This window comes from Xenopus laevis, chromosome 6S, assembly GCF_017654675.1.
Source record: "Xenopus laevis strain J_2021 chromosome 6S, Xenopus_laevis_v10.1, whole genome shotgun sequence".
Lineage (NCBI taxonomy): Eukaryota > Metazoa > Chordata > Amphibia > Anura > Pipidae > Xenopus > Xenopus laevis.
Genome location: NC_054382.1, coordinates 41,073,735 through 41,099,247, shown reverse-complemented (window position 1 = coordinate 41,099,247; position 25,513 = coordinate 41,073,735).

The window sequence follows — 25,513 nt, the reverse complement described above, 5'->3', positions numbered from 1 at the left end:
TGGCTCCTATACTGTATGCCTTATCTGTATGTGTTATACTTTTCATAAATTATTCCAGTGTTATATCAAAAAATCTGATTTGAAAACTCGGATTTTTTCAGATTTTCGTCTGAAAGCCACAAATTATTTGGATTATTGTACAAAACTCATTGCAGATCATGATATCTTCCAATTGTAAAAGGGACATCTGCTATTGACTTCTACATGACCTCAGCAGGTTTGAGTTGGAGGACTTTTTCATTCGGATTTGCAGCATGGAGGTTTAATAAATCCCGAAAAAAATTGAGTTTAATAAATAACCCCCCCAGCAGCATTTGGTAACACTAAGGGGCACATTTACTTAGGGTCGAATATCGAGGGTTAATTAACCCTCGATATTCGACTGTCGAAGTGAAATCCTTCGACTTCGAATATCGAAGTCGAAGGATTTACCGCAATTCGTTTCAAACGATTCGAAGGATTTTAATCCATTGATCGAATGAAGGTCGAAGTAGCCAATTCGATGGTCGAAGTTAGCCAAAAAAATCATTCGAAATTCGAAGTTTTTTTTTATTCTATTCCTTCACTCAAGCTAAGTAAATATGCCCCTAACCATGTTTAGTTTTCCCTGAGAGGTTGTGTAGTAATCATAAAGATTAAATGGGTAGAAGTAGGAGAGTAGAATGACTTTGAATACAAATTGTATAAACACATACACATTTAGGGGCAGATTTATCAAAGGTCAAAGTGAAAATTCGAATTAAAAAAATTCGAATTTCGAGCTAATTTTTATGTTCTTCGACTAGGGAATAGTCCAAATTCGATTCAAATTTGAAAATAATTTCTAAATGTGTAATGTACTGTTCTTTAAAAAATCTACTTCAACCATTCGGCATCTAAAACCTGCCGAATTGCTGTTTTAGCCTATGGGGGACCTCCTAGAACCCATTTGGAGTCAATTGGTAGACTTTGAAAAATCAAAGTTTTTTGGGGGATTTTTGGGTATTTTCGATTGAAAACGGACCTATTCGGCCAAAAAAAACCCCTTCAATTTAATTTCGGTCTGTCTTTTTGAATTCAAATTTCAAAGTTTTTCAAATTCGAAATTCGACTCTTGATAAATCTGCCCCTTAGCTTTATGCACTAGTATTACATACATTATTGTGCTCAAAAGGAGATACTTCTATTCCAAAATGAAGTATTCTGGATATCTAAATTAAAATTTAATGTGTGTTCCAAAGGTAAATTACCATTACATACATTGTATATACATGTCATTTAATAATATGCACAGATTTATGATTTTTTTCTGTCTGTGATTCAACACCTGCCCTTAGCTATGGAGTCCCCCATGTCTGACAGTAGCAGTTGGACTGAGCCACAAGTAGAAGTAGACTCCCTGCTTCTGTAAAGCTGAATTTAATAAGATGAGAACAGTATGCCAAGATGGTGAGATCCTCCTTAGCACTTATCATGACACTAGTCACTCAGCAGGGTCCTTAATGCAGTAATAATCTGGGTGAGCCTGGCAGAATATAAAGCTTACAAATTCAATATAATAGAGCAGTAGGGGAGCTAGGGGCCTGGCAGAAAAGCTTAGCAAAGTTAAAGCCTATTACACTATGCATGAATGGCCATGCCAACTGTAGCAGCATGCTGTCCCTCCTATATAAAAGTACATGCATTCAGAGGAAATGTTCATTTAAATGTCTTTAATATCAGTGGAAATGTTTATGCAAATGCAATGGTCCATGTGCATTGCTACTTTTGATTACATTTTCGATTTCTTTTAAGTATAAATTACACCACAGGTGCTAAATTTTAAACGTGTGTTGGTGTGTTACATTTTCAACACATCCCAGTTTGCTCTGCTCTTCTGTGAGTTTGGGCAACATACAGAAAAAGAAGAATAAAGAAAAGGATGGCCAAAATCAGGAATATAGAGTTTCATAATTTAAAATAATCCTGATTACAGTGTCTAAGGAAAATTCATTTCAAATCATTTTTACATTTTCCTAAAAAAGGCAAAATGAGATGCTCGTTAGAAAATGTATTTTGTTCATATTTCAAGACAGATTTACAGATCATGTTTAATGTTACCTCTGGCATCCATCTGTCTGATGGAAAATCAATTTATAGATTTAAATACAAATAATACAATTATTTTAATATATTTTTGTGTTTTATATATAAATAATTATATTATATATATAATTTATTTATATTTTAAATTTAAAAAGAAAATTAGGGAGCATGTGATATGGTTTTTTAGAAACATGTTTTTTGCTTTTGGAAAAACATCTAAGATTCAGGATGCTCTCTAACGATATTCTCGACATTTGTGTGCACAGCATGAATCCAAGCCTCTCCTTTTCTACGTAGCAATTAACAAATTAATGCTTTTTGTATACATCAAAAAAAAGAAAAGGTCTCTGCACAATAGCAACTTAAAATTAAAGGTAGTTAAAACCACTCTAAGTGGATCTTTGAAATTATTTACAAGGGGATTTTTTTGAAATATATATAAAGGTTTTTGAAAATAAACATAATTAGTTTGCTCATACTGACAACACAGCACCATTGGAACATTTATTCCCATGTTATGCAGTATTTCTTTATGGATTTGCAATGTGTTTCTAAAAGTGTATACCTGAAAATAGAGTGGCTTGAACCTTGTCACATAAATGCTAATAAATGCATTTTAACTTAACTGTGCTCTGTAGAATCAAATCGTTTATAATTTTAGATACAAGCATCTTAATGGAATGAGCACACATGTGACTGTTAGCACATGGGGAGGTACATTTATCAAAGGTTGAATTTCGAATTCATGTGAGTTTTTTTAAACCCCTTTAAATTTAAATTTACATGAAAATCGACTAGCTGGTTATTTATAAAAAAAATTGAATATCTAAAACTCTGACAAATTTTACCGTCTCTAATGGGCAGATTTATCAAAGACTGAACTGAAAACTCGAATTTTTCAATTTTGAGTTTATTTTACTGCAATCTGACTAGGGAATAGTCCAAATTCGATTTGAGTTTTAAAAAAATTAGAATTTTGATATTTATCATGTACTGTCCCTTTAAGAATTCGAATTTGACAATTCGCCATTGAAAACTTGCCAAATTGGTGTTTTAGCCTATGGGGGACCTCCTACAATCAATTTGGAGTAGTTTGGTGGACTTTTGAAAAACTATTTTTTTTTTGTGAAAAAACTCGACACACAGCTCCCTAATGCATCGGAGTGCCTGCTCTTGCTAGAGTGGTGTGGGAGGCGCTAGGGGCCAGGTCCCTGGCCCATGTCGAATTTGAGTTCTTAAAGGGTCAGAGTATGATAAATCTCAAAATTCTAATCTAAAATTGAATTCTAATTTAAAGTTTGGATAATTCCCAATTCCAATTTGAGAGTTTTGACCATAAAATTTTTTTTCAATTTGACCCTTAACCCTTTAAGTGCCACCCCACGTAGAATCTACGTTCTGTGGGAATGACACTTGAAATGCCACAGAACGTAGATTCTACGTTCTGCAGCATTTCAGGGTTAGGGAACGGAGGAGCGGCTTTTCAAGCCGCTTGCTCCGTTCCTTTTCGTTCCCCAGCCCCAGGCAACGAGCAGGGGCTGGGAACGAGTGGCCCCTGAGGCGCGATCGCCCAGGGGCCCCAAGGCAGCAGCAGGCACGTGCAATATATGTGCCCTGCTGCTGCCTGCACTTTCAGAACAGAGGAGCGACTTGTAAAGTCACTCGCTCCGTTCTAAGTGCTATCCTCCGGTTCCCCAGCCCCTAGGCAACGAGCCTAGGTGAAGAACAAGGGGCCCCTGGGTTGCGATCGCCCAGGGGCCCCTAGGCAGCAGCAGGCACGTGAAATCTACGTGCTCTGCTGCTGCCTGCACTCTGTGAACAGAGGAGCGGCTTGTAAAGCTGCTCGCTCTGTTCAGACTCATTCCCCAGCCCCCAGGCAACAAGCCTAGGCAGGGAATGAGTGGCCCCTGAGGCTCTATAGCCCAGGGGCCCCAAAGGCAGCAGCAGCACGTGCAATGGACGTGCTATGCTGCTGCCTGCACTTCCTGGCCGCTAAGCTCCGCCCCTTTTAACGGATCATCAGAAGAGGACGGTGCCAGCTCTGCCTGCAGCTCTCCTGGACGATCTGGACCCTACTACACCCAGGTTAGTGCCCATCCACACACACAAACACACACAAACACACTTATTTTCCCATTACACACTTACATTCACACTTACACACAATCACATACATTTTTGGGGGATCAGGGGGGTCACACACATTCACAGCACCCCCACACGCTTGCACACGCACACAACATGCAATTGGTCAGTTGTACACACACATACACACTTACACTATGTTGTGTCTTTGTTTTTTTGTTTTTATCGCATCGTCTGTTTTTTTTTGCCTGAAAAAACTGTTTTATTGCCATTGTGAATAGCGTATTCGCTAATTGCACTGCGCAATACCTTTTGTATGTTATTTTGGTGATTATACTGCAATTCTGGTGATTTTTGTGCATTTTTAGCCATTTTATTGCATGTTTAGCCATTTTATTACATTTTCAGCTGTGCAATGGTGTTGTTCCCCTGTTTCTGTCTGTAAAACTTATTTGGCCATGCTAAAATATTCAACCATTGATTCTGACTGCTGATTACAGTAGGCGGGAAAAAAAAAGCATTGATTTTTGCGGTTTTGTTGGATTTTAGTGATTTTATACCATTTCGCTTTGTTCTTTGTTACTTCATTTTGACCATGAAAATTTTGTCTGCTATATAACCATTTGGAGGTCTCTGTGTGCAAAATAGTTTGGTAAATCTTTTCATACCAGGCATCAAACTGTTCAGTACAGCCCTGGCGTTCATATTTAGGATGACTTTTGCTGGTACGTTACAAAATGTGGGGTATATAATGGGGTAAAATGCTTGCTTTGTGACTATTTTCAGAAATTCCATAAAAACTGTTATGTTTAGCATTGCTTTGCGGTTTGGTAGTTTGCAGTAGAAAGATGCAATTACCTGCTTTAGATTCGTCTGAATGTGTACTTTCGGAAAATATATGGGTTTCTAGGGTCTTCATACTGTTAGGGGGTCTTATGGTGCATAATGCACATACCAGGTGCTTGTATTGTAGCAGTCAGTGTGTCATACGTGAAAATTCATATGTACTATTTTCATTTGGGCGTCTCTGTATGCCACCTAGTTTGGTAAATCTTTTCATATCAGGCATCAAACTGTTCAGTACACCCCTGGCGTTCATATTTAGGATGACTTTTGCTGGTACGTTGCAAAATGTGGGGTATATAATGGGGTAAAATGCTTGCTTTGTGACTATTTGCAGAAATTTCTTAAAAAGTGTTCTGTTTAGGATTGCTTTGCGGTTTGGTAGTTTGCAGTAGAAAGATGTAATTACTTGCTTTAGATCCGTCTGAATGTGTACTTTCGGAAAATATATGGGTTTCTAGGGTCTTCATACTGTTAGGGGGTCTTATGGTGCATAATGCACATACCAGGTGCTTGTATTGTAGCAGTCAGAGTGTCATATGTGAAAATTCATATGTACTATTTTCATTTGGGCATCTCTGTATGCCACCTAGTTTGGTAAATCTTTTCATATCAGGCATCAAACTGTTCAGTACACCCCTGGCGTTCATATTTAGGATGACTTTTGTTGGTACGTTACAAAATGTGGGGTATATAATGGGGTAAAATGCAAGCTTTGTGACTATTTTCAGAAATTTCATAAAAAGCGTTATGTTTAGCATTGCTTTGCGGAACGATTAAAAATCCTACGATCGTTCGAATCGAACGATTTTCGGATGTTCGAAGTTCGCGAACTGTTCGCATTTTTTGCCGGTGTTCGTGAACGGCGTTCGCGAACACATACTCGGCGGTTCGCTACATCCCTATTTGTGACTATTTTCAGAAAGTTAAAAAAAAGCCTTATGTTTAGCATAGCTTTGTGGTTTGGTAGTTTGCAGTAGAAAGATGTAATTACTTGCTTTAGATTCGCCTGAATGTGTACTTTCAGAAACTATATAGTTTTCTAGGGTCTCCATACTGTTAGGGGGTCTTATGGTGCATAATGCACATACCAGGTGCTTGTATTGTAGCAGTCAGAGTGTCATATGTGAAAATTCATTTGTACTATTTTCATTTGAGCGTCTCTGTATGCCACCTAGTTTGGTAAATCTTTTCATATCAGGCATCAAACTGTTCAGTACAGCCCTGGCGTTCATATTTACGATGACTTTTGCTGGTACGTTGCAAAATGTGGGGTATATAATGGGGTAAAATGCTTGCTTTGTGACTATTTTCAGAAATTTCATAAAAAGCGTTATGTTTAGCATTGCTTTGCGGTTTGATAGTTTGCAGTAGAAAGATGTCTTTACATGCTTTAGATTTGTCAGACTGTGTACTTTCGGAAAATATATGGTTTTCTAGGGTCTCCATATTGTTAGGGGCTCTCATTGGGTGCTTATGTTGTAGTAGCCAGAGTGTCATACGTGAAAATTCATATCCCCTATGTGGATTTGGGGGTCTCTGTATGCCACATAGTTTGGTAAATCTTGGTTTATTGGGTATCAAACTGTTAAGTAGACCCCCGGCATTCATATTTAGGATGCTTTATGCTGGTAATGATACATGGACGATACAATGCTGGAAAGTTTAAGCTTTGAGGCAATTTTGAGGTATTTCACCAAAACTGCCATTTTTGGGAAAGCCTTGCGACTCAGTAGTTTGGAGCAGAAAGGCATGGGTACCCATTTTAGATTCGGTAGAATGTGTCCTTTCCAAAAATATATGGTTTTGGGGGGTAAACCAATATTTCTGTGTTTTTACCCCACAAAAAATGCAGTCAATGTGTTGATTTTTCATTAGCTGAAGTTACCCACAGGACTATTTGTATGAGCTAACTTCATTTTGGGGCCTCTAAATGCCAGATACTTTGGTAAAACTATGAACAATGGGCACCAAACTGTTTGGAGGAACCCTGGCAATAGAGTCCTGCAGCGGGTCGGGTACCCGCAAAAACCTGCGGTTCCCTGCGCGTTGCGTTTAGAAGTTCCAGGTGCGGGTATACCCGCGGGTCAGCGGTTCTGCGGGTTTGCGGGTTGCGGGTCGGGCCACGGGTCTTCTCAATATCGATATTCACTCCTTTCTTCTGGTCACGTCTACTTCCGATGACGTCACTTCCGGTTTACAATGACAGCACTTCCTGTTTTACTCTTTTTTTCTGATCACGCCTACTTCCGATGATGTCACTTCCGGTTTACAATGACAGCACTTCCTGATTCTTGATGGTCAGCGGGTCGCGGGTCCGGGTTGCGGATAAGGTACTTGCGGGTAAACCTATGAACAATGGGCACCAAACTGTTTGGAGGACCCCTGGCAATCATATTTAGGGTGCTTTTTCTTGGTACCTAATGATACATGGGTGATATGGTGCTGGGAAGTTGAAGCTTTGAGGCAATTTTCAGATATTTCACCAAAACAGACAATTTTGGGAAAGCCTTGCGACTCAGTAGTATGGAGCAGAAAGGCATGGGTACCCATTTTAGATTCGGTAGAATGTGTCCTTTCCAAAAATATATGGTTTTGGGGGGTAAACCTATATTTCTGTGTTTTTACCCCACAAAAAATGCAGTCAATGTGTTGATTTTTCATTAGCTGAAGTTACCCACAGGACTATTTGTATGCGCTAGCTTCATTTTGGAGTCTCTAAATGCCATATACTTTGGTAAACCTATGAACAATGGGCACCAAACTGTTTGGAGGACCCCTGGCAATCATATTTAGGGTGCTTTTTCTTGGTACCTAATGATACATGGGTGATATGGTGCTGGGAAGTTGAAGGTTTGAGGCAATTTTCAGATATTTCACCAAAACCGACAATTTTGGGAAAGCCTTGCGACTCAGTAGTTTGGAGCAGAAAGGCATGGGTACCCATTTTAGATTCGGTAGAATGTGTCCTTTCCAAAAATATATGGTTTTGGGGGGTAAACCTATTTTTCTGTGTTTTTACCCCACAAAAAATGCAGTCAATGTGCTGATTTTTCATTAGCTGAAGTTACCCACAGGACTATTTGTATGTGCTAACTTCATTTTGGGGCCTCTAAATGCCATATACTTTGGTAAACCTATGAACAATGGGCACCAAACTGTTTGGAGGACCCCTGGCAATCATATTTAGGGTGCTTTTTCTTGGTACCTAATGATACATGGGTGATATGGTGCTGGGAAGTTGAAGGTTTGAGGCAATTTTCAGATATTTCACCAAAACCGACAATTTTGGGAAAGCCTTGCGACTCAGTAGTTTGGAGCAGAAAGGCATGGGTACCCATTTTAGATTCGGTAGAATGTGTCCTTTCCAAAAATATATGGTTTTGGGGGGTAAACCTATTTTTCTGTGTTTTTACCCCATAAAAAATGCAGTCAATGTGTTGATTTTTCATTAGCTGAAGTTACCCACAGGACTATTTGTATGTGCTAACTTCATTTTGGGGCCTCTAAATGCCAGATACTTTTGTAAACCTATGAACAATGGGCACCAAACTGTTTGGAGGACCCCTGGCAATCATATTTAGGGTGCTTTTTCTTGGTACCTAATGATACATGGGTGATATGGTGCTGGGAAGTTGAAGGTTTGAGGCAATTTTCAGATATTTCACCAAAACCGTCAATTTTGGGAAAGCCTTGCGACTCAGTAGTTTGGAGCAGAAAGGCATGGGTACCCATTTTAGATTCGGTAGAATGTGTCCTTTCCAAAAATATATGGTTTTGGGGGGTAAACCTATTTTTCTGTGTTTTTACCCCACAAAAAATGCAGTCAATGTGTTAATTTTTCAGTAGCTGAAGTAAAGTCCTGGACAATTTGGATGTGCTAACTTCATATTGGGGTCTCTAAATGCCAGATACTTTGGTAAACCTATGCACAATGGGGATCAAACTGTTCAGTGGACCCCTGGCAATCATATTCAGGGTGCTTTTTCTTGGTATCTAATATAGTGTGTGATATGCGGAGCAGCAAAATAAAACCTTTGAAGGTTTTTGATACAAAATTTTGATACATTTTTATAAAAACCGCTACGTTCAGACAAGCTTTGATGTTTGGTAGTTAGGAGTAGAGAGACATAGTTACCCATTTTGGAATCCGCAGAATGTGTACTTTCTAAAAATATATGGTTTTCTGGGGTAAACCTACAGTTTCCGGATTTTGTGGCCTTGGAATCTAAAGTATGCCGTTTTCTGCCTTCTGCTTTCAAAATTCGGTAATATACTGCCGGGAGTTTTTGCTGTACAGATGTCCTAAATCTGGCTAAAACTATACATATCTGGTATTGGCACGTTCGTGAAACACGAGGCTTTCCAAATCAGTTGGATTTTCATGCGTAAAATGAAATATTTTTCTGGTATAAATGCATATATTGTGAAAAATAGGATTTTTTCATTTTTTTTTTGTATTTAGAGCTATAAATCTTTTTGCAGAGGTGGAAATACATGACAACTCAGGCAGATTTAGAAAGCTCAGTTTCTCCCGAAAAAAACAATGTATAGTTTTCCTAGGTAAACTATAGGTTTCCCCTCAGAAAATGCCACTAAAGTGAGAGAGCACAAATGTTTCAAAAACGGCTGGCATTTCGCGTAACCAAAATGTGAAATTCTGCTGGCACTTAAAGGGTTAATAAATCTGCTCCTTGCTGTATAGGACTTCCTGCTTGTTGTCCTAAAAATGAATTGAATTTAAGCAAATTTAAATTAAATTGGTGTTTTAAATTAAGTAGCGCATGATTTTAGTAGCCCATACCCCAATCATTCCTAATTATAGATCCTATGTCTGTACTTAATTTATTAGATTAAGTACTTGTTAGGTGTAAGCAGGGTTGGACTGGACCGGAGGTACATCAGGGGGGCCTTGATGTAGCAAGGGGGGCCCTTAGGATTACAGCTCTGGTAGACCCCGGACACCACAGTCCAAAGCTGGTTCTAAAGCTGGCCATACACGGAGAGATCCGCTTGTTTGGCGATATCTCGGGAAGGTCCCCATAGGCTTTCCTAGCAATTTCTGATCGAAGGAAAATCATTCGATCGATGGATTAAAATCGATTGAACGAATTGCGTTAAATCCTTCCACTTCGATATTCGAAGTCGAAGGATTTAACTTCGATGGTCGAATATCGAGGGTTAATTAACCCTCGATATTCGACCCATAGTAAATGTGCCCCTAACAGTTAGTAGTCTATTTATTAAGCCTCTAATTTTTAGAGGAAAAACAACTCACATTTGTCAAGATTTATTATTCTCCAAAGCTTCTGAAAATCCAAATCTGAAAATACTCCAGCTAAAACCTGTCGAAGTCATATAAAATTGAATGGCTTATTTACCCTTTCTTTTTGAAGATGTTTTTTGCTTTCATGATGTTTGATGGTTTTTGGGCTGTCTGATTTTCGTTTTTCTAGATTTTCAGGCAACAGTTTGGGATAAGTCACACAATTTGAATTGTTGCAGGAATTTGTTGAGAGATTTTTTGCACTTATAATTATGGGTTGGATTTTTTTAGTAACCTAAGAAAATCATAGATAAGAGTTAGTTCTATGTTTTATTATTAATATAATGAAAAAAAAAAAATCTGCCCCTTTCAGTTGGAAGGTAAATTTGATATTGACTAGACATGCATATAATATCACATTTAGTTTAGGACAAGGCCGAATCTGAGAATTTATTATTTTAGCAGGATTTTGATTTGGCTGAAACCAAGTGCCTGGTCGAACCAAATCTGAATTTTATCTGCATGTTCGCACGCTCAAAACAAACACAATTTAGAGAAAGAGTAGTTCAAAAAAATAGTTTTTACTTTTATGCAGAGAAAAGCATTTTACATGAACAATGCCATACAACACATGGCATAATTTATACAATATTAAAAATAGCATACAATATCAACCACCCATTAATTATACATAGCAAGCAAGATATCAGCAAGGAGCGGATACACCTACCAGAAAAATGAGAATGGCCCCAACGTTTCGGCACCAAGGCCTTTGTCAAGGGGATTCTGATGCTTACCGAGTTTGGTAGAGGTATAAATACCCTATTCAATCACTAACTGGGCGCTTCGTTCGCGCGCTTCCTATACTTCCGGGTATGTGACGTCACTTCCGCCGATGAATCATCTGACTTGGTGACGTGGCGCTATATTCTCACTGATACTGCGCGCATTTAAACAGGAAGCATGTGCATCTGTTTACCTTGTTGCTAAGCAACTACTGCTGCATGTAACGCTATTGTTTACACCATCCCAAACAGATACCATAATACAGCGACCCAAAGTGTTAACAGATCAGGACAAAATCATTCAATATACTTTGTAAAAACATAATTCATATGGCTTGAAAGTGCTATAGTGCAATATTAAACCAAATCTGAACCCTCAAAACAAAGAAATTGCAACATTTTTCTTTTTAAACCTTTCTTGCCCTGTTTGCATATGCAAATTATGGTTCTGATTTGGCTTGGAATTTTGCCATATATGTGATGAAATATTTGGGTAACAACCAAATTTCAAAAAAGAGTATTTAATACTTCCCTTATTGTGTACTGTATATAATATATATATATATATATATATATATATATATATATATATATATATATATATATATATATATATATATATATAAAAAATATATATATATATATATATATATATATATATATATATATATATATAAATATATATATATATTGACAGTATATAAAAAAGGTGTTCTCTATAATTTCTTTCTTCTAATGTCTTTATTCATTGTTCACATGCACAAAAATAATATGAGATTGTTAGTAATCTATCTGCAAAAAGTTTATTCTTGTTATCCAGCCAGCAGTTTTCAGGGGGACTGGTTGCTTATACAGGCAGCAGCAAGACATGGATTCAGCAAGCATAACAGTTTTGAGCATACGCCCTTTGTGCATAACTTCATTTCACACATACAGTTATAGGCTGTGGGAACTCTGCAAATACATTGCTTAAATCTGAATGAGAAAACTGATGAGTGCTTTAAATGCTTCAGGGGGACAACTTGCCTTTGCCTTGGGCATGCATATGAGGACATGGCAGATAATGAATATAAAAAAGCACTAGCATCAAAATTATGTTAATGTATTGTTTAAATATACAGTAGTTCCATCTATCATGGAAGAACATATGGAAGCCATCACCCTAAGCAAGTTCGTAAGCAAATTTATCCTAAGGATTAGGATTAGGAATTCTGCCAAAACTGCAGAATGGTCTGTGGTAAGACCATCGCAATGTAGATGCCATGCAATAGTCTAATGCCAAAAGGAACAGAACATTTTTATTTTCATATTGTTTATCTGCTGCTCTGGCAGTGCATTTTTAACCAAGAATGTACTTTTGAATGAAGTAGTCACAAGCCACAAAAGGAAGAGGAGAGAGGACTCAAAAAGGTTGTCATTCTAGATAACAGTACCCTCATTCCAAGAGCAAAGACCGTTCCAGTCAAGAAAACCCACTTCAACTAATAAACAGTTAGCATTTATTTCTCCATATAGTAAAGCAAAAAAAAAAAAAGCAAAAATTAAACAATTAAAAGGGATATGTATTAAACTTTCCCTGCACCTGGCCAGGAAAGGAGCTGTTCTCACATCTGGACAACCAGGCTCCATCTCCTATTCAGCATACAACTGTAGTTTAAGCAGTAGGGAAAAGGAGCTTTTGCAAAAGGGATAATATCCATACATTTTAGTAGTAAAACAAAACCCGTCTGACAACATAAATGATAGCTTTGTATGCCACAAATTCCAGTTATTGTATATACAGTATAACTCTAGTATCAGTGTACTAGAGCTGATATACTTAAAGGAAAACTATACCCCCCAAACAATGTAGGTCTCTATAAAAAGATATTGCATAAAACAGCTCATATGTAAAATCCTTCATGTAAATAAACCATTTTCATAATAATATACTTTTCTAGTAGTATGTGCCATTGGGTAATCATAAATAGAAAATTGCCATTTTAAAAAATAAGGGCCGCCCCCTGGGATCGTAGGATTCACTGTACTCACAACCATACCAACAAACCATACATGTTAGGTCACATGAGCCAATTAACAAACAGAGTTGTGTCTTTTGCTTCCACACTTCTTCCTGTTACAGTTAGAGTTTAAAGGAAAACTATACCCGCAAAATGAATACTTAAGCAACAGATAGTTTATATCAAATTGAATGACATATTAAAGAATCTTTCCAAACTGGAATATATATTTACATAAATATTGCCCTTTTACATCTCTTGCCTTGAACCACCATTTCGTGACTCTATCTGTGCTGCCTCAGAGATCACCTGACCAGAAATACTACAACACTAACTGTAACAGGAAGAAGTGAGGAAGCAAAAGGCAGAACTCTGTCTGTTAATTGGCTCATGTGACCTTACATGTGGTCTGTATGTGTACACAGTGAATCTTACGATCTCAGGGGGCAGCCCTTATTTTTTAAAATGGCAATTTTCTATTTATGATTACCCAATGGCACATACTACTAGAAAAGTATATTATTATGATAATGGTTCATTTACATGAAGCAGGGTTTTACACATGAGCTGTTTTACTCAGTATCTTTTAATAGAGACCTACATTGTTTGGGGGGTATAGTTTTCCTTTAAGTATTTCTGGTCAGGTGATCTCTGAGGCAGCACACAGACCATCACGAAATGGTGGTTCAAGGCAAGAGATGTAAAAGGGCAATATTTACTTAAATATATATACCAGTTTGGTAAGATTCTTTAATATGCCACTTAATATGATATGAACTATCTGTTGCTTAAGTTTTCATTTTGGGGGTATAGTTTTCCTTTAAGCTGTGGTGGCAAGGATGATATCATCATAGAAGGGATCAGAATCTAGTTTACAAAAATCTAATGCTGGTTTTAATTGTAACAACTATTACAAGTATGAATTACGGAAAGATCCATTACCCGGCACCCCCCAGATCTCAGCCATTCTGGATCCAGAACCTGTATTTGTTTAGAGAAACAAACAGCTTGAAAGAAATAAATTCACAGTTACATGTGAGTAAGAAGGAAATAAATGCTTAGACCCATTTTAACTATATAGATCTCAAGGTATTAATTAATCATAATCTAAAAAGAAAGGTATTTTTAAAGATGAACAGGAATTGGTGTGTATCATCACAGATAGATTAATTTCTTTCTCATATACTTATTAAATACTTTTGGAATTAGGGGTTTTATAAAATTCCTTACTACCCTGGTTCCTTACTGAGCAGTATTGCTGTAATACTAAACCGATATTGCTGGACTATAGCTTCAAGTATTACATAGCCCTTGCAGATTATGCATTTTGTTAGAAATAATATAAATGTGCATAATACACTTGGGGCTTATTTTTTATAATTTAAGCATTATTTATGAGTAGTGATGGGCGAATTTGTCCTGTTTCACTTCGCCATGAAATTTGTGAAACGGGTGAAAAATTCGACAAATTCGAAAATTTTGACGCCAGCGACCATTAAAGTCAATGGGTGTTCGTTAATCGGTGCCGCCGTTCTAATTTTTGGTTGAATACAATAGTTAAATGTATTTACAAATTCAAAAACGCATATTAAAACTTGAAAACTTGAATTTTGACTAGGTGAACTCACCAGCTTTTGGATGCCGTTTTTCCTTTATATTTGCCTTTTTTAGGTTGTTTTTGCATAATAAATATCAGACATTTGAGTTTTTGAACATATAATTCGAATTTTTGAGTTTTTGTGCAAAAAATTTCAAATTGTGGCAAAAATTCAAATACAAACCTTGTGAATCACCCCTCTAGGGTCAGATTTATCAACATTCTCATTTTAGTGGTTTTAGAGGTTTTTGAAACCACAAATTAACTCATTTTCTCTAAAACCAGGAATGCCATGACATTTATTAAAATATCTGAATTTAAATAGAATGAACGGAAAAAAAAATCTGAATGATCCAAAAAAATACAAATACAACATATTTTTAACAAAATCAGAAAACCTCTAAAAGTCAGAATTGATTTTAAAAAGGTCCAATAGGATCAGCACAACTCCAATTGACTTCTCTAGGACCTTAACAACTTTAACTTGGCAAACTTTTGTATTACATTCTTTTTCTGGTTTTTAAACATTATTTCTCTAATCTCTCTAGATTATAGATATTTAATTATATTTATTTGTTGATTATTTTTAGGTTTCAGGCAGTTTTAATATCTGTTTGTAAAGAAGTATTTGTTTATACTTTAAAGTAACTAAAACTAGGTTTCATAGTTCAAGTGCATTTTCCAGAGGCATGCTAGAATCCTGATCTTCAAATGGATGTTTTACATGGCTGCTAGTGACTCATTCATTTCATTTATGGTTTGTGCTACAAAGCCTTCAGGCACTTTTCTCTTGCATTACAACCAAATGTGCACATGAGGCCTAGTTAATACTTTGAGGAGGATGCATTTAATATAAATGCTATGGTTTATGCAGAAAATACATAAAATGCTTTGGGGAAACATAAGATTATTGTAAAAGCCCTACCATTACATACAGCACAGTGCACTACCTACGTGATCTCAGTGATAAAACATGCAATAAAGCTGTGCAAATGGAGAGAGAGTGATGAATTTATAATTAGTTATATTCCAAGGCTGTATTACTGAAAGGCTTGTGACTTGAGAGTTATATAGTATAAATGTTTCTGTATTTCAGGTAGTAGCCATTGCAACTTCTTGGAGATCTCCTAGCATATGTCAATTCTTTGTGTATGAGTCTATTTATTTTTCTGCCACAGAGCACTATGGGGCACATTAACAAAGCTCGAGTGAAGGATTCGAATTAAAAAAACTTCGAATTCGGAAGTGTTTTTTGGGCTACTTCGACCATCGAATGGGCTAGTTCGACCTTCGACTACGAATCGAATGATTCGAACTAAAAATCGTTCGACTATTCGACCATTCGATAGTCAAAGTACTGTCTCTTTAAGAAAAACTTCGACCCCCTAGTTCGGCAGCTAAAAGCTACCAAACTCAATGTTAGCCTATGGGGAAGGTCCCCATAGGCTTGCCTGTGTTTTATTTGATCGAAGGATATTCCTTCGATCGTTGGATTAAAATCCTTCGAATCGTTCGATTCGAAGGATTTAATCGTTCGATCGAACGAATAATCCTTCGATCGTTCGATCGTAGGATTAGCGCTAAATCGTTCGACTTCGATATTCGAAGTCGAACGATTTTAGTTCCTAGTCGAATATCGAGGGTTAATTAACCCTCAATATTCGACCCTTAGTAAATCTGCCCCTAAATGTATTGACTTTCCATGAAGTTTACCCAACAGGCCAAGGTGCATCAGCCGTTGCCAATTATGGGGTAGATTCACTAAAGGGCAAATTGTCGCCATCGACCGCTTCGCCATACCTCGCACAACTTCGCCAGGTGCAAATGCGCTACGAATACGCTAATTCACTAAAATGCGAAGTTTCGTCCTGTGTGTCAAACGCTGACGATTTTTCACTAGCCTAACATTTCATAGCGGGGATGCGCTAGCGTTCATTTGAGTCAATTCGCTAATGATCTTAGGTCAATTTGCATACGGCGGGTGATTTAAAGTTGTATGGAGATCTTTATTATGAATGTTAACACTTTTCAAATACATGTCCAGGGAACCTTAATAAAGACAAGAGAGTTAATATAATTCTCAATATATTGAGCCCACTGTAAAATCAATGTTCTAAATGTTATGAAATGTCTGGAGAAAACCGGTTACCCAAAAAAAGTTTAAGTCGGGACTTTTGCAGGCAATTCCGCTTCAAAAAAGGAAAAGTCACCAGCATTTTTGGAACTTTAATGCATTTTCGGCTCACAGGATATGATGTAAGTGACAGAAGATTGAGGAAGATCTAGCTGCTTTATAGCACTTGCCTGGTCTGAGGTGGCAAAGTCAACTCCAGCGAAAGAGGTAACGTTCTGTAAAATCTCTTCACTTTAGTGAATTTGAGGAGTAACTATCTTTCGCCAGAGAGAAAAGTCATCTGTCGATAGAGTTTGAATGAATGCTTATGCGCTTGTTAGTGAATTGGCGATGTCCCTGCCGGTGGCCCTTTAGTGAATCTGCTCCAATAAGTGGAGTGCTCAATAAAAGGAAGGGGTGCAGCATTTTACAGCATATATTCTCTTTGTTTATCTAGACTTAAATCAGACAGATGTTCATGGGTAGAATACAATCTCTTCGGAATGCTTACCTGTCAGGCACTTGTGCCTCATGCATAAGCTGCAGCAAAATTCGGAGTTCTGAAATTAACAAACTCTTTTGTTGTAGACAATAGTTATATTGCTCCCTGCAAATAATGTAGTTAATTAGTGCTTTAACAAGAATACTATTTACTCACTGTTATGCAATATATTAAGAGGACTCTCAGTCACTGCAGAGATACAATACCCATCCTAACTTTGACTCTTGCTATCCCTGCTCAAAAGAAGGTCTAATAATATATTTTTGCAGTTTATATTCATATTTGAACACAAGAAAAATTATGCAGAAGCAATATCCTGGATATTAGCCTTGAGTTGTTGGCTCTGTTCCATAAAGACAAAAGGTTACTAAAGAGATAAATGTGGAATAATAACTTTAAAGAACATAAATACTAATTTAACAGGGGATGCAAATATATTAGTAGACAACTGTTGTTATCACTCCAGGCTGGTGGGCTTCCTCAGAAAAAAATGCAACTGAGATCTAACATTTGGTGGGGTGCACTATTCTATGAATCAGCCTTTCCTTGTCCTTTGTGTATAATTACAGATGCATTCCCTTCTCAGAAATCCATACTGTGCAATTTTGGCTTGCTTATAACTTGGACAGGTATAGGATTTCTAATCCGGAAACCCATTGGCCGCCTCCCCCAGAATCCATTCTAAGCAAATAGTTCACATTTTTAAAAATTATTTCCTTTTCCTCTGTAATTTATAACAGTGATCCCAAATAGGATAAAATTAATCCTTATTGGAGACAGTCATTTTTTGTTTATATAATGTTTAAATGATTTTTAGTAAACTTAAAATAAATTTTTCCAAATTATGTAATGATCGGTTATCCAGAAACTTCCAGGTCCTGTGCATTCTGGAAAACAGATCCCATACCTGTATTACATAGAGAACAGAGCAGGGAGGATATTCTGAAGAACTAGGCCACTGTACAGTGGATAAATGCACTCTGAATGTATATTTAAAAAAATCTTACCCAAGTCTAGAATATGTTAAAATATTTTACATTAAGTAGGTTATTTATTAACGTATGATTTTTTTGCTGGTCAGACTTTTAAAAGGGAAAACCACATTTTTTTCATAGAAAAAAAAGCTTTTTTGATATTTATTAAACCTGCCCGTTTTTTGTCAAAGTCAATGGCAGATTTCCCTTTGACATTTTGAAGATATCCTGATCTGCACTGGGTTTTATTCAATAATCCAAAGATTTAGTGGTTTTGTCAAAAAAAAATCGCAGTTTTCAGGTGTCAAATCTGAAAAAGTTTTTCATCGACAAAGCTGAAAAAATCGTATGACCCTTTTTACAATGTTATCGTTTTTTTTCTTGAACATTTATTCATAAATAGGGAGGGAAAGTCCACGCGGATGTGGTCGGAGTGGTTTTCAGAAATTAGTGAGAACATTTCGGATTTTGATAAATAACCCCCTAAATATTTTGGAATTCATTTTTTAGCAGTATTCTAGAAAAGTCCCAAATTCTCATGGGCATCCATCGTTCAGTTATTTTTTATTTTCCACTTAAGTTAATCTTTTTCACTTACCATTAAATAAAACTGTAAATAGGGTTTTTGACACTGCAGAAAGGAAAACAACTTGCCATGCAAAACATTGCTTATTATGATAGAACTTGGGTTCTCTTTTTCTGTTACATTAATAAAATGAAGTATGAACTACAGCCTTATTTATATGCCCTATGCACAGTGTTGTCAGATTGCATTTCCGTTATAAATGTGACCATTGCCACTGTGCCACAATCTGTCCTCGGTTCTCAAACAGCTAAACCCTTTGACACTGCGGTTTTTAATTAAAATTGTATTAAAGTTCATCAGCGAATAAGAGGTTACAATGGTAGGCAGGTCTTCAAGCAACCTGCAGGGAGCGCTCTCTTTGCCAAATCCCTCACAATGTGCAAGCAGATGCAGGGTGCAAAACTCAACTAAAATGAACAGCTGTGCTTTGTTTGCATTCAATATTATTGTTCCATCTAATAATCAGAAATGATATTGCTACAATATGGATTCAAAGTGAACCACTCTTGGTTCTCTCGCATTCAAGCAAAAATGACTCTTTATAAATTCGATTTCTAAACTGATAATAATTGAAATATTAAAATGTCAACTATTGTTTATAGTTATTGCTATTTATTTCAGCCTCACTCATTTTTGGCAACACTTTACAGTAAACAAACAACGAGAAGATAAGCTGAAAATGTAATGTTCTCACAGCTTGCACTTCTAGCAGGAATTATGCATCTGATGATACAAAATATAGTAATAAATCTGATTTATGTGATAGCAACATAGGAAAAACATTTGATAAAACAGGATTCTTCCCACTGTGAAGGTGTCGAAAACACAAAGTAAACTGACAGAAAAATAGGGTTTAGGGTAGTTCAACAAAGTCTGACTTTGAATTTCAAATATAAAATTAAACCTAAGGTAACTTTTGGTGACATGTTAGGAGGTCTCCTCTGGTTGGACATCTGTTAAATGTGAAAGTAATTTTTGCCATCATGGTTATACGTTAATGATTGCTGAGATGGTTGAATTTCACAAGTTGGGTCTCCTCCTCAGGCATGTTAGCTAAATTATGCAATGTAAATGCGTTTGATGGTTGGTAGGAGCTCTTAAATAATTAAAAGGGATTATGTTTATTTTAGGGGCACATACAAAACGTGCTGAACAATTTTGATGCATATAAACCTTCTACATATGTACATAGGAATTGCAGCAGCACTGTACCTCCATGTTACGCTTTGGCATGCTATTAATAGTGTATAAATCCCTGAATCTCCGAAATTAGACTGAGGTAGATTGGGCCCCCAGGAACTCAACCTCTTGGTCCTCCTGTCGAAAAAGGTGTTCCGCACCCACAACCCCCCACCGTTGTTAGTGGCTCCACTTCCAGCTGCCCTGCAAGCAGGTAGCATGGAAGGGTCAGGCCCACCAGGCTTTTTCTCTTAATTCAGCTCCCCTTCTGCCTTGCATATTTTAAAAACCAAAATATTTTTTAAAAACCAAAATGCACAACCTTACCTTTTCAACATCATGCCTGACCACAGTGCTAGTTTGTCCAATTCACCCTACAAGAATAACACATACTGAATAGACTTAATTGGCCTGCTTATTTTTTTGTCATTGGCAAACTCAGTTACAGCACTACCTCTGCCCACCACAAAACCACTAATGAGCAAGTTAAATGAAAGTGGATCCGATACAGAACCCTGTGGGGCTCCACTTACTCCAAGTAGAGAATGTACCATTGACAAGTACCCTCTTTATATAGTTTTCTCTCAATGGGGCAAATTCACTAACCTCCGAAAATTCGCAAGCAACGGCTCACAGTGCAACACTTCGCCAGGCGTAGATTCACCAGGACAAGACAAATTCACTAAAATCCGAAGTTGCATCCAGGGTGCCGAATGCTGGCGAAGTTGTTCTAGCGTTATTGTGCCAAGCGAAGCGAAGTTTCACTCACATTGACTAATTTGCATACGGCGGGAGGTTAAAGGGATACTGTCATCGGAAAACATTAAATTAATCAGTTAATAGTGCTACTCCAGCAGAATTCTGCACTGAAATCCATTTCTCAAAAGAGCAAACAGATTTTTTTTTTATTTAATTTTGAAATCTGACATGGGTCTAGACATTTTGTCAATTTCCCAGCTGCCCCAAGTCATATGACTTGTGCTCTGATAAACTTCAATCACTCTTTACTGCTGTACTGCAAGTTGGAGTGTTATCACCCCCCTCCCTTTCCCCCCCAGCAGCCAAACAAAAGAACAATGGGAAGGTAACCAGATAGCAGCTCCCTAACACAAGATAACAGCTCCCTGGTAGATCTAAGAACAACACTCAATAGTAAAAACCCATGTCCCACTGAGACTCCTTCAGTTACATTGACAAGGAAAAACAGCAGCCTGCCAGAAAGCATTTCTCTCCTAAAGTGCAGGCACAAGTCACATAACTGGGGGCAGCTGGGAAATTGACAAAATGTCTAGCCCCATGTCAGATTTCAAAATTGAATATAAAAAAATCTGTTTGCTCTTTTGAGAAATGGATTTCAGTGATTCAGAATTCTGCTGGAGTAGCACTATTAACTGATACGTTTTGAAAAAAACATGTTTTCCGATGACAGGATCCCTTTAATGTCTTATTTGATAAGCTAACGGTCATCTTCCAGGCTGATTTAAAAACCGCAATAGTGGACATCACTAAAGAAATTACAGCGCTTGGTGCCCAGACAGACGTAATTGAAACTAAACATGATGATATGCTTATTTATGACACATAAAAAATGACAACACCAAGTTGAGTCGCTTCAAACAGCAGAACATGGAGGACTTAGAGAATCGCTCCAGCAGAAACAATGTATGTATCCACAATGTCCTTGAATCATACACAGATCTGCCCAAACTGTTAGAACTTCTGTTCTCGTGCAAAGTGAAGCCTTCTGAAACCAGAAGGTATTTACTTGTCTCATGCCATACACACAGCACTGCCTAGATACCAAAAATTTGAGTTTTAATTCTCACATAAGGCATCCTGGGCAGAGACATGCAAATCACTCCTTTATGTCCCTTTGGCCAAGTATGCATCCAGAACCGCTGGTTTATAGCACAGATACAGCCTAATGGTTCAACCATTTACTTCTCAAGCCACCTTCAAGAGAACTTCCACGTGATATAATAGCCAGGCTGCATTATTATGAGACTAAAGAAGATCTCCTGCACTCCTCCAGAGACCACAAGGAGATCAAAATTGATGGAAAAGCAATTCAACTGTATCCGGATATTGCTCCTACCACCTTACAGAAATGCAGAGCTCTATGCTCGTTAATGTTATAGTACGACTTCAACAAGCTGACCTCAAATGTAGGTGGAGGTTCCCCTTCAAACAAATGTTTCTTAAATATGACATTCTGCATCACTGATTCAGCTGAGGGAACAGCTGTGCTCACTAGTAAACTAGTAAAACTAGCTAAATGGAAAATAAACATAAAATAAGAATGTCCTGGAAAATGTTGCACTGGGACATCTTCATAATTTAAAACTGTGTGAGACAGAAAGTGGATGTTTTTTAAAACAACAGAACATGGGGTATGTTATCAGACTTTATTGTGGGAAAATACAGGGATCTAGATAGATGGATCTTCAATAAATAATTTTTTCTACATCACTTTTACGTAGCACGTATCAGCAAAAATCATTGATAGTGGGAAAACCAGTTTAACTGTAGGTATTTATTAGGCACAGTTACATTTCAGCTTAGTTCCCCTGCATTCACTTTTTCAAATTGTATTGAGTCTTGTATTACAGCAAGCTTGTTATTGACCAAGGTTGTTTTGCGTGTTTTTTTACATCAATTTAAACTGGCACAGTGACAAATTATTTTAGGTTTTTGTTGGACAAATCTGGCGAGTTGAAGATTTTTATAACTGAAATCCATGAACATTATGGGCGAATAAATTCGCAAGGCATGAATTTGCGGCAAATTTTTAAGTTTCAACGCCCACAAATGTTTTCAGCTGCAACAAAAATAATTGATGCATGTCAAAATTATTGGGATGCCCGTTGACTTCAATGCGTTTCGAATTAGGAATCTTCACCATTTCACAAATTTTTTCGCAGTTTCAAGCATTATTCTACAAAGCGAAACAGGACAGATTCGCTCATCACTACTCATAATGTAAACATAAAAAAGATGGCCTACAAAGTACTTTCCAGGTGGTATATCACCCCTCTACAGAAACATGCAGTTATTCCCTCAGCCTCACCCTTAATCCTCAACCTTGTTTTCTTGAATTTCATCAGCTGGGATAATATATGCATACCAGGTGGCACTGTACCATAGTTTGTTTTTTGGACACAGCAATACAGTATCTCCTACCCCAGATGTAGTATTGTTGTGTTTACCATACGCATAACTTCCACATACCCACAGGAAGCTACTCTCTCAAATACTCGCAGCAGCAAGATGGGTCATGGCTTTAAACTGATTGGCCCCTAAACTTTACTACAATTATACCAAAGACTTAACTACATCTAAAATATCTCTCTCCTTTTCTGTTTTCTTTTATCCTTTCTTGAAAACCTCTTTATTTTTATTCCCTTTTTCTTTTGGAAAAATGTTAAAACTTATAAATAAAGAGATATAAAAAATTAAGAAAAATAGTATAGGTATGGTATCCAGAATTCTCAGAAACTGAGGTTTTTCCAGATAAGAGATCTTTCCATAACTTGGATCTTCATACTAGAAAATTATTTAATATTAAATAGACCTAATAGGTTGGTTTTTCCTCCAATAAGGACTTGTTTTATCTTAGTTTGGAAAAGGTACTGTTTTATTATTACAGAGAAAAAGGAAATCATTTTTAAACATTTGGATTATTTAGATAAAATGGAGTCTATGGGAGATGGCCCTTAACTAATTTGGAGCTTCCTGGATAACAGATCAAATAACTGTAGTTTGGGAAAACAATGAATATTGACAAAAAGCAGTTGCAGGATGTAATTTTTGGGTTATTCCTCGTCTGCTAGGGGTACATATCAGTGAACCACCATGGGGCAATTTTCTGGAAAGAATTAAATTGCCACTTCTTATTTTGAGGGTATTTATTGCAACCTTTTGGTTATTTTAGTCAATATCTATGCCACATTTCTGACCAGACCAAGAAATACCTCTTACTCATTTACACAGCAGATATATTAATTCATTTTATTACCTGCACTTTTGTGGCCATGTTTAAATGTTAACAGAGAGAATGAATCATATTATGCAAATAACCAAAGCGTATCTGAGTCATTCAGTACTCTCAAAAAGAAAAAAGAATTATTCTAAGGCAGGTGTCCCCAACCTATTTTTACCTGTGAGCCACATTCAAAGTAAGAGCTGGGGAGCAACACAAGCATGAAAAACGTCCATGGGGTGCCAAATAAAGGTTGTGATTGGCTATTTGGTAGCCCCCCATGTGGACTGACAGCCTACAGGAGACTGTGTTTGGCAGTGCACCTGGTTTTTATGCAACTAAAGCTTTCCTTCAAACCAGGAATACGAAAATAAATACCTGCTCTGAGGCCACCGGGACCAACATTCAAGGGGTTGGGGAACAACATGTTGCTTGCGAGCTACTGGTTGGGGATCACTGTTCTAAGGGATGGAGGCACATCTGCTTTTAGAAATACTGTACTTTTTGCATTTCACTCCAAGTTGAAAGAGAAACTAAACCTGGAAAATTAGCTTGCTAGAAGTCATGTACCTGATGACTATGGTTTACAGATACGCAGTCAGTAAACACAGACAATGAAGATCAGTTAGCCCCCCACATATTAAATGTGGGCACTTAAACTACAGGGTCACCATTAGTGATGTGCGTGTCAACAGAAAGTAGACTTGCACCTGCCCACTCCCAACCCACCCATCTCTGATATCATCAAAGGGTTAGAGCAGTGTGGGTCGGGCTGTCCGTTATCTACTAAAGATGTGTGTATGCTGGCTGAACCTCTCTGACTCATGGGTAAACCTATGATAGGAGAAATTGTTCATCATATTAGGTTTTCGAGATGAAAACTTGCTTGTTTAGAAAAAAGAGCAAACTGAGATAAAAGGTAAGCAATGTTAACAAATAGTTGGCATCCAGTTGCTATTGACTCGTGTTCCTTTGTGGCTGCCTCTATGATGGCTGTATTGTATGTTGACAGGATCACCTTCAAAATTTGTGTTGCCTTTACATTTTTATTGGACTTAGGAGCAGAGAGCGAGGTGGCTAATGCTAGCGACTTTTCGCCAGTGTTGCCACCAATTTATTAACAGGTGCAGGCGCCAAATCGATATTGAACAGGACTGTCACTAGCGGTCAATCGCACTCAGTCAACGGGCGACTTTTTGCTCTTGAGAACGGATATTACTCAAATTCACTAAAGTGTGTATTTTTGCTGAATGGATTTTACTGATTTTACCAGAGTTGCCTTCGCCACCTGAGACCAGGCGAAGTGCTATGAAGCAGCTAGATCTTCCTCAATCTTCACTTACACTCGTCACTTACACCATATCCTGTGAGCCGAAAATGAATCAAAGTTCAAAAAACGCTGACGACTTTGTTTTTTTAAGTGTGATTGGTTGCAAAAGTCCTAACTTACTTTTTTGGGTAAGCGGTATTCTAAACACATTTTATACCATATGGAACATTCATTTTACAGTGGGCTCATGTGTAGGTCATTATATTAAAT